The 12,634-nt window shown below is 39.2% G+C and overlaps 1 protein-coding gene across 3 annotated transcripts in view; it reads right to left on the reverse strand.

Moving 5' to 3' along the window:
• The window catches only part of PRIM2 (DNA primase subunit 2), a 460,188-nt gene that overhangs the window by 310,114 nt on the left and 137,440 nt on the right, over nt 1–12,634 (reverse strand). The gene's annotated exons all lie outside the window — the stretch shown is intronic.

The raw sequence follows: 12,634 nt of genomic DNA on the forward strand, positions 1-12,634 counted from the left end.
CTTGGGCTTAAGGATTCTCTTGCCTCAGCCTCCCAAGTAGCTGGGACTACAGGCACCTACCACAGCGCCCAGCTTTTTTTTGTTGTTGTTGCAGTTGTCATTGTTGTTTGGCTGTCTCCAGGGTGGGTTTGAAACCACCAGCCTAAGTGTATGTGGCCTGCATGGTAACCACTGTACTTCAGGTGCTGAGCCTGGAAGACTATGTTTTTCCAAACATAGTAGACCCTTCACAGATGGCCACCTCCCTAGATAGACCACCTTCTTAAGTTGACCTAATTTTCATAGACCAGACATGCCCAGATGTACATATCAGTACAGTTCCTTATGTTGACCACCTCCATTAAGTTGACCAGCACATTACAGTCCTGTGGGTGGTTAATTTACAGTGGTTCTACTATAACTCTATGTATCAGCTATTGTATGTGACACCAGTCCCACTGATGTCACATGATCATCTGAAATGAAACAGTTTGGGTTGCAATGTACTGGTAAGCATACCTATCTGATCTTAAATTTGCAGGTTCTAAAGTCAAAATATCAATTATCACCCTGCACCACCATTATCACCAATTTGTTTTTTTTTTCTCAATAGTTATCAAGAAAAAACTAGCTTCTAATCATAATTTGCAATCATAATTTGCAATTGCAAGATATTCTCATGAATAAGACTTTAGTTTCTTGGGGCAGCGCCTGTGGCTCAGTGGGTAGGGCACTGGCCCATATACCGAGTGAGGGTGGCGGGTTCAAACCCAGCCCTGGGCAAATTGCAACCCCAAAAAGGAAAAAATAGCTGGGCATTGTGGCGAGGGCCTGTAGTCGCAACTACTCGGGAGGCTGAGGCAAGAGAATCACCTAAGCCCAGGAGTTGGAGGTTGCTGTGAGCTGTGAAGCCATAGCACTCTACCAAGGGCAATAAAGTGAGACTCTGTCTCTGAAAAAAAAAAGAAGACTTTAGTTTCTTAAGATATTTAATAAGTTGAGGTTTGGTTTGCTATTGTAAAAACAAACCAATGTAGACAAATAAAGTATTATTTAAATTGAGAACAAAAGAGAGGTGAACTCAAACATGAAAAGGTTTCACTGGAGCCCTATATGACAAATGACGCCTTAATTCACTGATCAAAGATTTCACAGTAGCTGGAACAGAAGTTTGTGTCAGGACACAAGTTTTCACAGGGTTATAATTCAAAAGGTATAAGTGAGTCTAAAGAAGCTTCCCCGCCTATCCAGCAAGGGCTCTATTGGTAACACAAGAAGAGCATTGTTCTCATTCTGTTTTCATATATACCAACTGGCAGCACTGTACAGGCAGTGTTGAATTCTCAGTTGAATGCTCTCTCTTGTATTTTGGAGTGAACAATTAAATCGGCCCACCAATCAATCGCAGTCGGCAAAAACAAATTTATTCTTTAAATCTGAATAAACAACCAACTCTATGGCAGTGAATCAGGTGATAATCTACTGTGCTCAAAATAAAAAAATCATGTAAAAAAAGTGAGAAATTCTTTCTATTGTTAACCTCAACATACGCTTTTTAATTCTGGCAAAACATAATCTCGTAAATTAAAATAATACTGTTTGGGCGGCACCTGTGGCTCAATGGAGTGGGGCGCTGGCCCCATATGCCAGAGGTGGCGGGTTCAAACCCAGCCCCGGCTAAAAACTGCCAAAAAAAAAAAAAAATTGTTAATTTTAATTGTGTTGGTTTTATAATTTTGTGTTTATACATAAATGCGTTTAGCTTTTATGTGAATGTTTTAACTATGAGCATATAAAACTTTCTTAGTAACAATGACATAAAAATAATACACTGATTATCTTCAATACTTTTATTCCTTATGAAGGTTTCTTTTTATTACTCTGGTTTGAAAAGTACTAATCGTAAAATAGGTTAACAATAAATCTTTTGATTTATAATGTTACTTATAAGATAGATGCTACCTGTGGCAACTTAATATGGTTTTAATCTAGAAATTTTAGGAAACTATCTTTTCTTAAAAATCAAACTTTTCTGCTTCAACAGTTATTTTATTTGAATTAGAGGTAATGGACTTTTATGACTGAGTTCTTTCTAGAATGCATTAGCTTAGGGGAAAAAGTACTAGGGCTTTGGAGTGTTTATTCTGTGGAAGATAAACAATGTTGTTATATAAAGCACTCCTCCAAATAGCTCAAGGTTGTTTAAAACATCCCTTAACCCTAATGGAGTTACAAAATATTAAGGAAGAAAAATACGCGTTAGTAGTTATGCCTTTGCTTTTTTTCACTGCTAAGACATTTTGTGTATTTATGGCTTAGCCATATGTGAATAACCAAGCAACAATTTTCATATCTCTGTGTGACACATAATTTTTAACATACAATATAAACTTCAAAACAGCTACCTTGAAATCAATGAAATTCATAGAAAAGTGCTAGGGGAAAAATTGAAAAGCCAAAAATGTTTGACAATAATTTATGTTTTAAGAGGAATTCTTAGCGATTCAAGAGTTAAATAACTTAAAGAAATTATGTAAATTTATTTTATATATTCCAGTTTTTATGAATATCCAAATGTAACTCTGCTTAATAAACTAAACCAATAACTAAATTATTTAGCAGATATTCATATTTAAAGTCTGAGTTTTTTCCCTAAAACATTTTATATTTTCTTTTTTTTTTTCTTTTTTTTTTTTTTTGAGACAGAGTCTCACTCTGTCACCCTGGGTAGAGTACCAGGGCATCATAGGTCACAGCAACATCAAACTTTTAGGCTCAAGCGATCCTCTTGCCTCAGCCTGCTAAGTAGCTGGGACTACAGACGCCTGCCACAATGCCTGGCTAGTTTTTCTATTTTTAGTAGACATGGGGATTTGCTCTGACTCTGGCTGGTCTCCGCATCTGCCTCAGCCTCCCAGAGTGCTAGAATTACAGGCATGAGCCACTGCGCCTATCCAACATTTTATATTTTATCATAAAAGCCTCAGCTGAGGTAATGTTTCATATGTGGGGGATCAAATTTGGAAATGAAACCAGTTGAAATATGAGAGTGTAATCTTGTGACCCCTAAAGTTGAGAATATGTGAGGGGGGAAATAGATTCTCAGCTCTCTTCTCTGTATCTAAATATAAAAGTATTAAGAATCATCTGTCTCCTCCCTTTACCTAAGTGCAATGAATCAGGCACATCTCTTGGTTGTGCTCAAGATGTGTTATCCATTCATTCATTGATTCGTTTGACAAAACAATGTTGGATGCCAAGCACAGCATGGGCTGGAAAAAAAGACAAGATGGGATAGATGGGGTTCAGAAAGTTATCTTTGGGCATTTTACTCCAGGACAATGATTCTCAAATGCCAATCCTAGAACCACTATTTGAGGCCAATCTGCCCCTAAATTAAGACTGTGTGGTATAGAAATGTAAGTGCTGGGTTGGGAACAACTGTTTTGTATTCCAAGAGGATGTCTATTCAGTGCTTTTTCTGTTAAAATGTCCTTCTTTTTACACAATGATACAGTAAGAGAATTTTCTTTATTTTATCAAGTTGGAAATTCTAGATCAGTCGATGAAATTTTTTTAGTTTCATAAAATTATAAAATTTGGGACCTACTCATCAAGATAATACACATGAAAGTCCTGAATAAAACCTAACATTTTAAAAGTACATGACCCTTCATAAGGGGCTTTTGTGTGCATTATCTCATTGGAATCCTATCCTGCCCCTCCATAAACACACACACACACACACACAAACTCAGGAACAAAGAATTGTCCCAGTTGCATGGCTATAAGTACAAAGGAAGGGTAAGAACCGAGGTTTTGATTCTAATCCCAGTGAAAGAAGTAGCGTGAAGATAGAATTGGCAGGGTCTGGTGACAGATGGGATATGGGAGAACAGGGTGGGGGAAGTGGGGAAGGCAAGGGAGGAGGATGCAGAATCAAGGGCTTCAGGTTCAAGTTTCGTTTGACTTGGGTTGGACTTTTTTTTTTTTTTACTATGTCTATGCTTTATTCTAAAATACATTTTCTTTACATTATTTTAAACATCTATAGTAGTACCTCAGTTTGGGCTTGACAGTCATCTTACACAAGTGAAAATAGATTAATAAAATAGACATTTCTGTTGTTTTCTTTATTGTTTTCAGACAGGATCTTGCTCTTTCACGTGGGCTCAAGTGACCCTCCTGCCTCAGGCTCCCAAGTAGCTGGGACAGGTGTGTGCTACCATGCCTGACTAAATTTCCTTTTATCTTTTGTAGAGACAGGGATCTTGCTATATTTCTCTCTCTCTCACTCTTTTTTGTTTGTTTCTTTTGTAGAGACAGAGTCTGACTTTATCGCCTTCGGTAGACTGCCACGGCGTCACACAACTCACAGCAACCTCCAACTCCTGGGCTTAGGCGATTCTTTTGCTAAATTTCTCAAGCGGATCTCAAACTCCTGACCTCAAGCAATCCTTCCCCCCCCCTCCCAGGTGCTAGGATGACAGGGGTGAGCCACTGCACCTGGCCTACAAGAGAGAATGCAAATGCTTCTCATTATGTGGAGGGAAAGGGGAATGAAGGGGAATCCACTAACTTATATGAAGATGAGGGTCCAGTTGTGTGGCTGTTACCACTTTGCTTTCCAGTGTGACATGTACCCTCCCTCCCCATCTGACTCTGGCTCTGCTTTCCAGATCCATTTCCCCAAAGGTCTGCCTGTGTCCTGCCTTCCCAAGCCAGCCATGCCTCCCACTCCTTATCTCTTTGGTCTTATCACTCCCTCAGCACAGAGTACCAGTCTGAAAATTGGCATTCTTTGTTGTTGTTTTTTGTTGTTGTTTTTTTTTTTAATTTGAGACAAAGTCCTACTCTGTTGCTGTGGAGTTGAGTGGCAGTGGCATTATCATAGCTCACAGCAACCTCAAACTCTTGGGCTCAAGCAATCCTCTTGCCTCAGCCTCCTGAATAGCTTGGGACTACAGGCACCAACTACAACACATGACGAATTTTTCTATTTTTAGTAGAGATGGAGTCTCACTCTTGCTCAGGCTGGTGTCAAACTCCTGAGCTCAACAATCCTTGGGCTTTGGCCTCCCAGAATGTGAAGATTACAGTTGTGAACCATCATGCCTACCCAGTGTTCTTGTTTTTAACTTTTGTCTAAATTGTTTTACTTTTCACTCTAAAGTCATTTCAACCCTATTAAAACATGGGAAATGACATTAAAAATGACCATTGACCTTCAACTGTGCCCACAGACTTTGTCTCACTGATGGATTTTTTCTGATCCCATGTTGCATTTGGTTGTCAGGGTTTTGGTTTCCTCTTAGGAACCGTTCCTGAGCCTTTCTTCATCTTTCGTGTCCTTACTATTTTTGAAGAGTACTAGCCAGTTATTCTGTAGACTGCCCATGTTTCTTCATGATTACATGCAGTTGTAATATATTATATGGAAAGACATATGGAATATATATTATATGGAAAGACATATGGAATATAGTAATGAGACATAAGAATATTATGTCTCATTACTGGTAATGACAATATTTATCACTTGGCTAAGATGGCTAACTTTTCTCCACTGAAAAGTTACTCTGTTTTCCCTTCGTAGTTTCTAAGGATCTTGAAGGGACATACTCGAGACTATGTAAACATACTATTTCACATCATATTTTGACCACTACTTTGGTACTTATTGATGATTCTTACCTGAAACAATTATTCATGTGATGTTTGCCAAACAATAATTTTCTATTGCTACCATTTATTCTATATTTATAAATTGGAACTCTACTGTAAAAAAGGAGAGAGAATGGGTTTTTTTCTTCCCCCATTTATTTATTCAATTATTTATTTATATTAGTGTGACTTGTGGATATTTATTTCATCCTATGGATTATGAGCCTTCATTATTCTTGTTTATTATTTTCCTTAAATTATGCCAAATGGCTCCTATATCCTCTCAACATGTTCCCATCAGTTTTTTAGCACTTTCTTACTTTTTGGCACCACCAGCTATTACAGACTATTTGTTACTTTCCTTTCTCCAGCCCTGGTATCAAGCATTTTTCCAAAGAGTCCTGGTTCTTTTTAATGGAAGGATGAGATTTAGAAATCAAGGCCTGGGTGCTGGATATGCTCATCGTTGCTGTGGTGTCAATGATTCTAGGCCCCCTCTGCATACAGACCTAGCAAATATATGCTAGGTGTAAACACACACACATATCACCACCACACCACCCTACCATATTCTCTCTCTGTCTCTCTCTTTGTCTGTTTCTCTCTCTCTCTCTCTCTCTCTCTCTCTGTCTCTCTCTCTCTCTCTCTATATATATATACACACACATACTGTATATGTATATCCTGGAATTTGTAGTTCAAAATTATAGCTCCAGCACCACTAGATTTATTCTATCTTTTTCCCTTTCCTCTGTTTATTTGCTCCTTTCATCAACAGTGAGAACCCTGGCTTTCATTATCTATTATCTTGTTTGTCTTTAAGTTATTAATTAGTTTGCACGATCCTATAATATACATAAAGTAGATTCAGAATTGCCATTTCATACCTTTGTGAAAAATAAACTTCCTAACTAGAGGACAATGTTTGTGTACAATTGTGTTATAGTTTCATTTATGTGCGTTTCTATTTGTCTACAGCACTTTTTATCTTTTAGCCATAGTCCGTGCAGTGAAAATACTGTTTCCAAAGTTATTTAGGTTTGTTCTTTCCCTTCTCCACACCCTTTAATGTGATTTCATCCATTTGTAATACAGTTAAGTTCCACTGGTGCTATCAACATTCCATTTCAGGTCCCCACCACCACCAATCCTTGTTTCTTAATTTTTAATGTATTGAATGTATGAAATATTGATATGTTTCTAAAAGTCATACAATTGTTACTTCCCCCTCCTCCCTTCTATCCTATCCCAATTTCCAATCTTTCCACCCAAACTTAGAGGTTATTTTAACCCAGGCATTGGAGAGGATAGTTTTGTTCTTCAATATGTTGGAGACACAGGGAACAAATGGAAGATGGTGACAAAAAGATGATTCTTTCAGTTTGGCAAGTGAGTTAAAGAGACTGCATACCTGTTCTCAGAAAGATGACTATCCAGCAATTTGCAGTTAAGATTTGGCCCTTGGAGGGATTTAAAACAAAGAGAAAAACAGGCTGTTTGTGTATTTTCTTCTATAACGTCCATGAATTTTCTTATTTCCCTAAAATTGGTAAATTCATTTTAAAAAAATATAATCTGCCTCTTCTCATACAAAATGTCTTCTTTGGCAGAAGAGAGCTCTCTTTCTTTCTTTTTCATTTTTTCCTTCTTTCTCCTTTTCTTTCTCTTTTCTCTCTTTCCTCTCTCTTTCTCTCTCTCTTTCTGAAAGGATCTCGCTATGTTGCTCAGTGCCTGACTGGGAACATTTTTTTAGGAGTAGAATTATGTAGATTAACTCACTCCATAATAAACCAGTGATTTGCTACCTATTAAACCTCTAAGCAGGGGATCAAATACTCCCCCATATTCACTGTTATTTTTATAAAATTCAATTTTTGTTAATAGAAGATAATTCTCACTATGCAGAAACACTTAATATGTAGAAGTCCTCAGTATGTAGAAGTATTTAATATATAGAGGTAATTATTCACACAAAAAATATTGGCACTATTTCCTCACATCAGCTAGGGAAAAAGAAACTCAAACAACTCTTTTTTTTTTTTTAAAGACAGAGTCTCACTTTGTCACCCTTGGTAGAGTGCTATGGTGTCATAGCTCACAGCAACCTCAAACTCTTGGGCTCAAACGATACACTTGCCTCAGCCTCCCCAGTAGCTGGGACTACTACTGGCACCAGTTACAACACCGGCTATTTTTTAGAAACAGAGTCTCCCTCTTGCTCAGGCTGGTCTCAAGCAATCCACCCACCTTGGCCTCCCAGAGTGCTGGGATTACAGGCGTGACCTACTGCACCTGCCTATTTAAGCAATTTCTTATTGATGAAACACTAAACTGTGTCCAGATTTTGCTATTACGAACAACATTGCAATGAATATCCTTCTATATACATCTTTGTATGCTTGTCCAATTATTTCTCTGAATTGAAATTATTGAGTCAAAGAGCATGTGTTTCACACTTTGATGCATTTTTGACCAATTTTCTTACAGAAAGGTTGGACTAATTTATTTAAAATTACTAACTTGTTAATGTTATAGAATTCTCAATATTTATAATCTATTCATACTCAATATTTATTTTATGTTATTTTTGGTAAAAATCGGTTTACATATCAAAAAGTAAGGTTAGGTGGATGAAAGATAAGCAATGATGGAGGGAGAAATATTTTTTTTTTTGTAGAGACAGAGTCTCACTGTACCGCCCTCGGGTAGAGTGCCGTGGCGTCACACGGCTCACAGCAACCTCTAACTCTTGGGCTTACGCAATTCTCTTGCCTCAGCCTCCTGAGCAGCTGGGATTACAGGCGCCCGCCACAACGCCCGGCTATTTTTTTGTTGTTGTTGCAGTTTGGCCGGGGCTGGGTTTGAACCCGCCACCCTTGGCATATGGGGCCAGCGCCCTACTCACTGAGCCATAGGCGCCACCCTAGGGAGAAATATTTTTTAATCTATATATTTTCTTATCATTTTAACTAGACAGAATGAAACTATGTGCATGTGTTACATAAGTAATGAAAAAGCAAACAAAAACTATTTAAAATTGGAATATAGAACACATCATGAATACATGTTTAATTTCTAACAAAACAGTTTAACAGTTTGACTAATAGCTTTTTGGACTGTATAGCATCCAAGCATATCTGCCAAAAGTTAAAGTCAAAGACTCAACTTGGCAATATGACAGTGAAGTGCAGCTGATCTGTCTTATCTCACATTTAAGCATTGAAGGACAATACATTTACCCACAGGCTTCATCATCTCCATTAGCTGACATATTCTCCCCAAGAGACCTCTTACTTTTGGACTCAATTCTTTCTCTTTCAGGCTTTTCTTTCCTTGAAGAAAAGTTTTCTCTCTGTCTATTTTATCTTCATGAAACAAACTTCCACAGCTCTGTTGAAGCAGGGCCACTCATCGGGAAGAGGACTATATCATTTATTGTTCAAATAATCACACTTTTGAGAGTGAGAGGGATGCTGCCATGATGATGCTCGATGACGAGGTTAAGCCAGAACCATCTCACGCAAAGCGGGTTGACTAATCACCCTATTTAAAAGGTTTTCAACTACCCTGTTTCCCCAAAAATAAGACATCCTCCAAAAATAAGACCTACTTACAGGAACGAGAAGACGTCCCCTGAAAATAAGACCTAGCGCATCTTTAGGAGCACACCTTAAAATAAGACACTGTCTTATATTCGGGGAAACAGGGTACTGTTTAGGGCTTTGCTTTTGCTTAAGGCTGTCAGTATTTATTAAACTATGACTTGGTGCTTCCGGAGTCAGACAGAATACGAGACCTATGACCTGAGCCTTCAAGGAGTTTATCAGGCACTTCAGAAGACAGGACCAGGGCAATAAGAGACAAATGGGAAACATCAAGAAGACCAAACTCAACAAATAATATCAGATAGTCTTTCTGAAAGCCTTACAAATCTGTCATTCTATTTTTCTTCCAAATGCTCACGTAAAACATTTTTATCTTTACTTTAAAGTTTGGGCCAAAAGAAAAGTTTTAGGGCTCTCCAAGCATCACCAAGTTAATAAAAGAATGAGACTAAACCAAAAGCTCAAACTTAACCCTATGTCAATCTGCCACCTGTATATGTGATATAACTACATGGAGAAGTATCTTTTTGATGATGATGTTAATTTAATATTTTAAACTGTAACTGGTGTAGGGACAGAGCAGAGAGAGAGAATTGGAGGTTGAGACTAAGAAGTCAAAGGCATATGCCAAATTCAGAGCTATAGATCATGTAAGAGGACAGCAAGCAGACACATAATTATATGTCCATTTCTACAAGTTACCGGGCCCTGGGAAAGAAAAGAAAGGATATTCCCAACACAGGCAACCATGCGGGCAAATGCACAGCTGTGTTGTTGGTCACTCAGCACAAGTGGCACTCAGAGAGCAGGTGGGAGTATATCACAAAAGAGAAATCAGATCTGGAGATCTGCGTAAAGCTGCTTGATGGAAACATGTCAGGGCTATGAAATAGGAATCAAGGCAGACTAGAGTCAATGCAGTGCCAATAACATAAAGGGGGAAAGCAAAACAAACATTTAGTAATGATGAGAAGAGTGAGCGTGTTAGAAAAGAGACCTCCAAATATTTACATGCCCTAGAGAATGTTGGTAAGTAAGAGAAATGTGGGGGTGCATTGGGAAAGCCAGTGGATAATTCAGGTAACTATCACAGCAAAGTGCCACAGAGTGGGCGGCTTAAACAATCTATTTCCTTACAGTTCTGGATGCCAGAAGTTCAAAATCAAGGTACTGGCAGGGCTGGTTTCTTTTGAGGCCTCTCTCTTAGCCTTGGAGGTGGCTATCTTCAGCTGTCTTCACATCATTTTCCCTGTGTGTGTGTGTGTCTGTGTGCCAATCTCCTCTTCTCATAAGGATAATCAGTCATGTTGGATTAAGGTCCACATGACCTCATTTTGCTTTTAATCACCTCTTTAAAGACCCCATCTTCAAATACAGTCATTCTGGGGTACTGAGAGTCAGGACTTCAGCATATGAATTTGGGAAGGAGGGACATAATTCAGCCCATTTCAGAAAGAGACAACCGTTAGGCTTTTGGAATTTGCAATGAAAGTATGATATTGAAGCAGAACCCTTTAGGAAGCAATTGGAGATACCCACAAATTTACATGCTCAAAGATGTAAGTTGATGCTGTGAGACTCCATGACTCCTCCAAGAGAAAAAGTATAGAGAATTAATGAATTCAACTGAGCAAATATTTGTTTGCATGGAACAGTAATGAGCTGGGCATTTTGAAATATCTAAGAAGAAAGAAGATAATCTTATACTCAAGAAATGTACAATATAGTAAGACATATACGTAGATACAACCACACAAATGGCAGAGCATGACAATGGCCCTAAAGGGTGCTTGGAAAAAGAAGAGGTCACAGTGAATGGTGAAAAGGGACAAGCAGAGAGGCCAGGACTGAGACTATCATTATTGGTGACTTTTGCCAGTACATGTTATTTTCCTTGAACAATCTATGAGGACCAAACTGGTTGAACCCAAGACTTTAGACTTGAGTCATAAGACTATAGACTTTAGGCATAAGTCATTGCTACTGGCTTTGAGCAATGTCAATAAACGCTGGATCAGACTTAGGATTAAAACTGGTCAAGATCACAAAGAAATCGGTTTTATAAATATAGGGAGAAACATCTGCAAATCACGTATCAATATCTTAGTGAGTGAGGATTGATCTGGAAGTAATGTCACAGCTGCTCTCACACACAGGCTAAGCTGTAGGTGCCACCTGCCCAGGAGCACCTCTCTGTCCAGCACGATGCTATTGTCCAGAATTCCCATCCTCCAAGTTAACGCACTGTGACTCCAGGGAACCCCTGTTCAAGGACAATTCTGCTTCAGGCTGGGAGTGTCCATGAACTCACGGCACCATGGTCGGTTTTCCAGGTTAGTTAGTGGTCACATTAGAATCTCAGTGAACATATGGTACAGGAAAGTACATTTTTTTTTTTGTAGAGACAGAATCTCACTTTATCGCCCTCGGTAGAGTGCCATGGCATCACACAGCTCACAGCAACCTCCAACTCCTGGGCTTAAGTGATTCTCTTGCCTCAGCCTCCCGAGTAGCTGGGACTACCGGCGCCCACCACAACGCCCAGCTATTTTTTGGTTTGCAGTTCAGCCGGGGCCGGGTTTGAACCCACCACCCTCGGTATATGGGGCCCGCGCCTTACGGACTGAGCCACAGGCGCCGCACAGGAAAGTACATTTGACAGAGAGATGAGAAAGCTATAAATTAATTTCTTACCATTCAGGGACACTCAATGAAGGACACACAGGACTCACTGAACTGTCTTCACAATTCTTCTCTAAGTCTAAAAGTACAGTGGAACCACCATAGTTGACCACCTCCCTACACTGGCACCTCCTTAAGTTGATCTAATATTCATAGACTGGACATGCACCACATGTAAGTATCAGTACGGTAGAACCAGTTCCTTATGTTGACCACCTCGGTATGTTGACCAGTTTGTTACAGTCCATGGCGGTCAACTCACAATTGGTGCACTGTATTTCAAAATTAAGTGTATTTTTTTAAAAAAAGAATATAAAGGCTCAGCGCCTGTGGCTCAAGCGGCTAAGGCGCCAGCCACATACACCTGAGCTGGCGGGTCGAATCCAGCCCGGGCCCACCAAACAACAATGATGACTGCAACCCAAAAATAGCTGGGCATTGTGGCTGGTGCCTGTAGTCCTAGCTACTTGAGAGGCAGAGGCAAGAGACTCGCTTGAGCCCAGGAGTTGGAGGTTGCTGTGAGCTGTAACGCCACAGCACTCTACCCAGGTGGCAGCTTCAGGCTCTGTCTCAAAAAAAAAGAAAAAAGAATATAAAGTAGGTAAATACCCCCAAAATGACGTTGAGGAAAAAGCAAGACATAGAATTGTATATGGGAAGTGACCACAAACATGTAAACAGATATATACCAAATATACAAAAAT

Source organism: Nycticebus coucang, chromosome 9, assembly GCF_027406575.1.
Source record: "Nycticebus coucang isolate mNycCou1 chromosome 9, mNycCou1.pri, whole genome shotgun sequence".
NCBI classification, from domain to species: domain Eukaryota; kingdom Metazoa; phylum Chordata; class Mammalia; order Primates; family Lorisidae; genus Nycticebus; species Nycticebus coucang.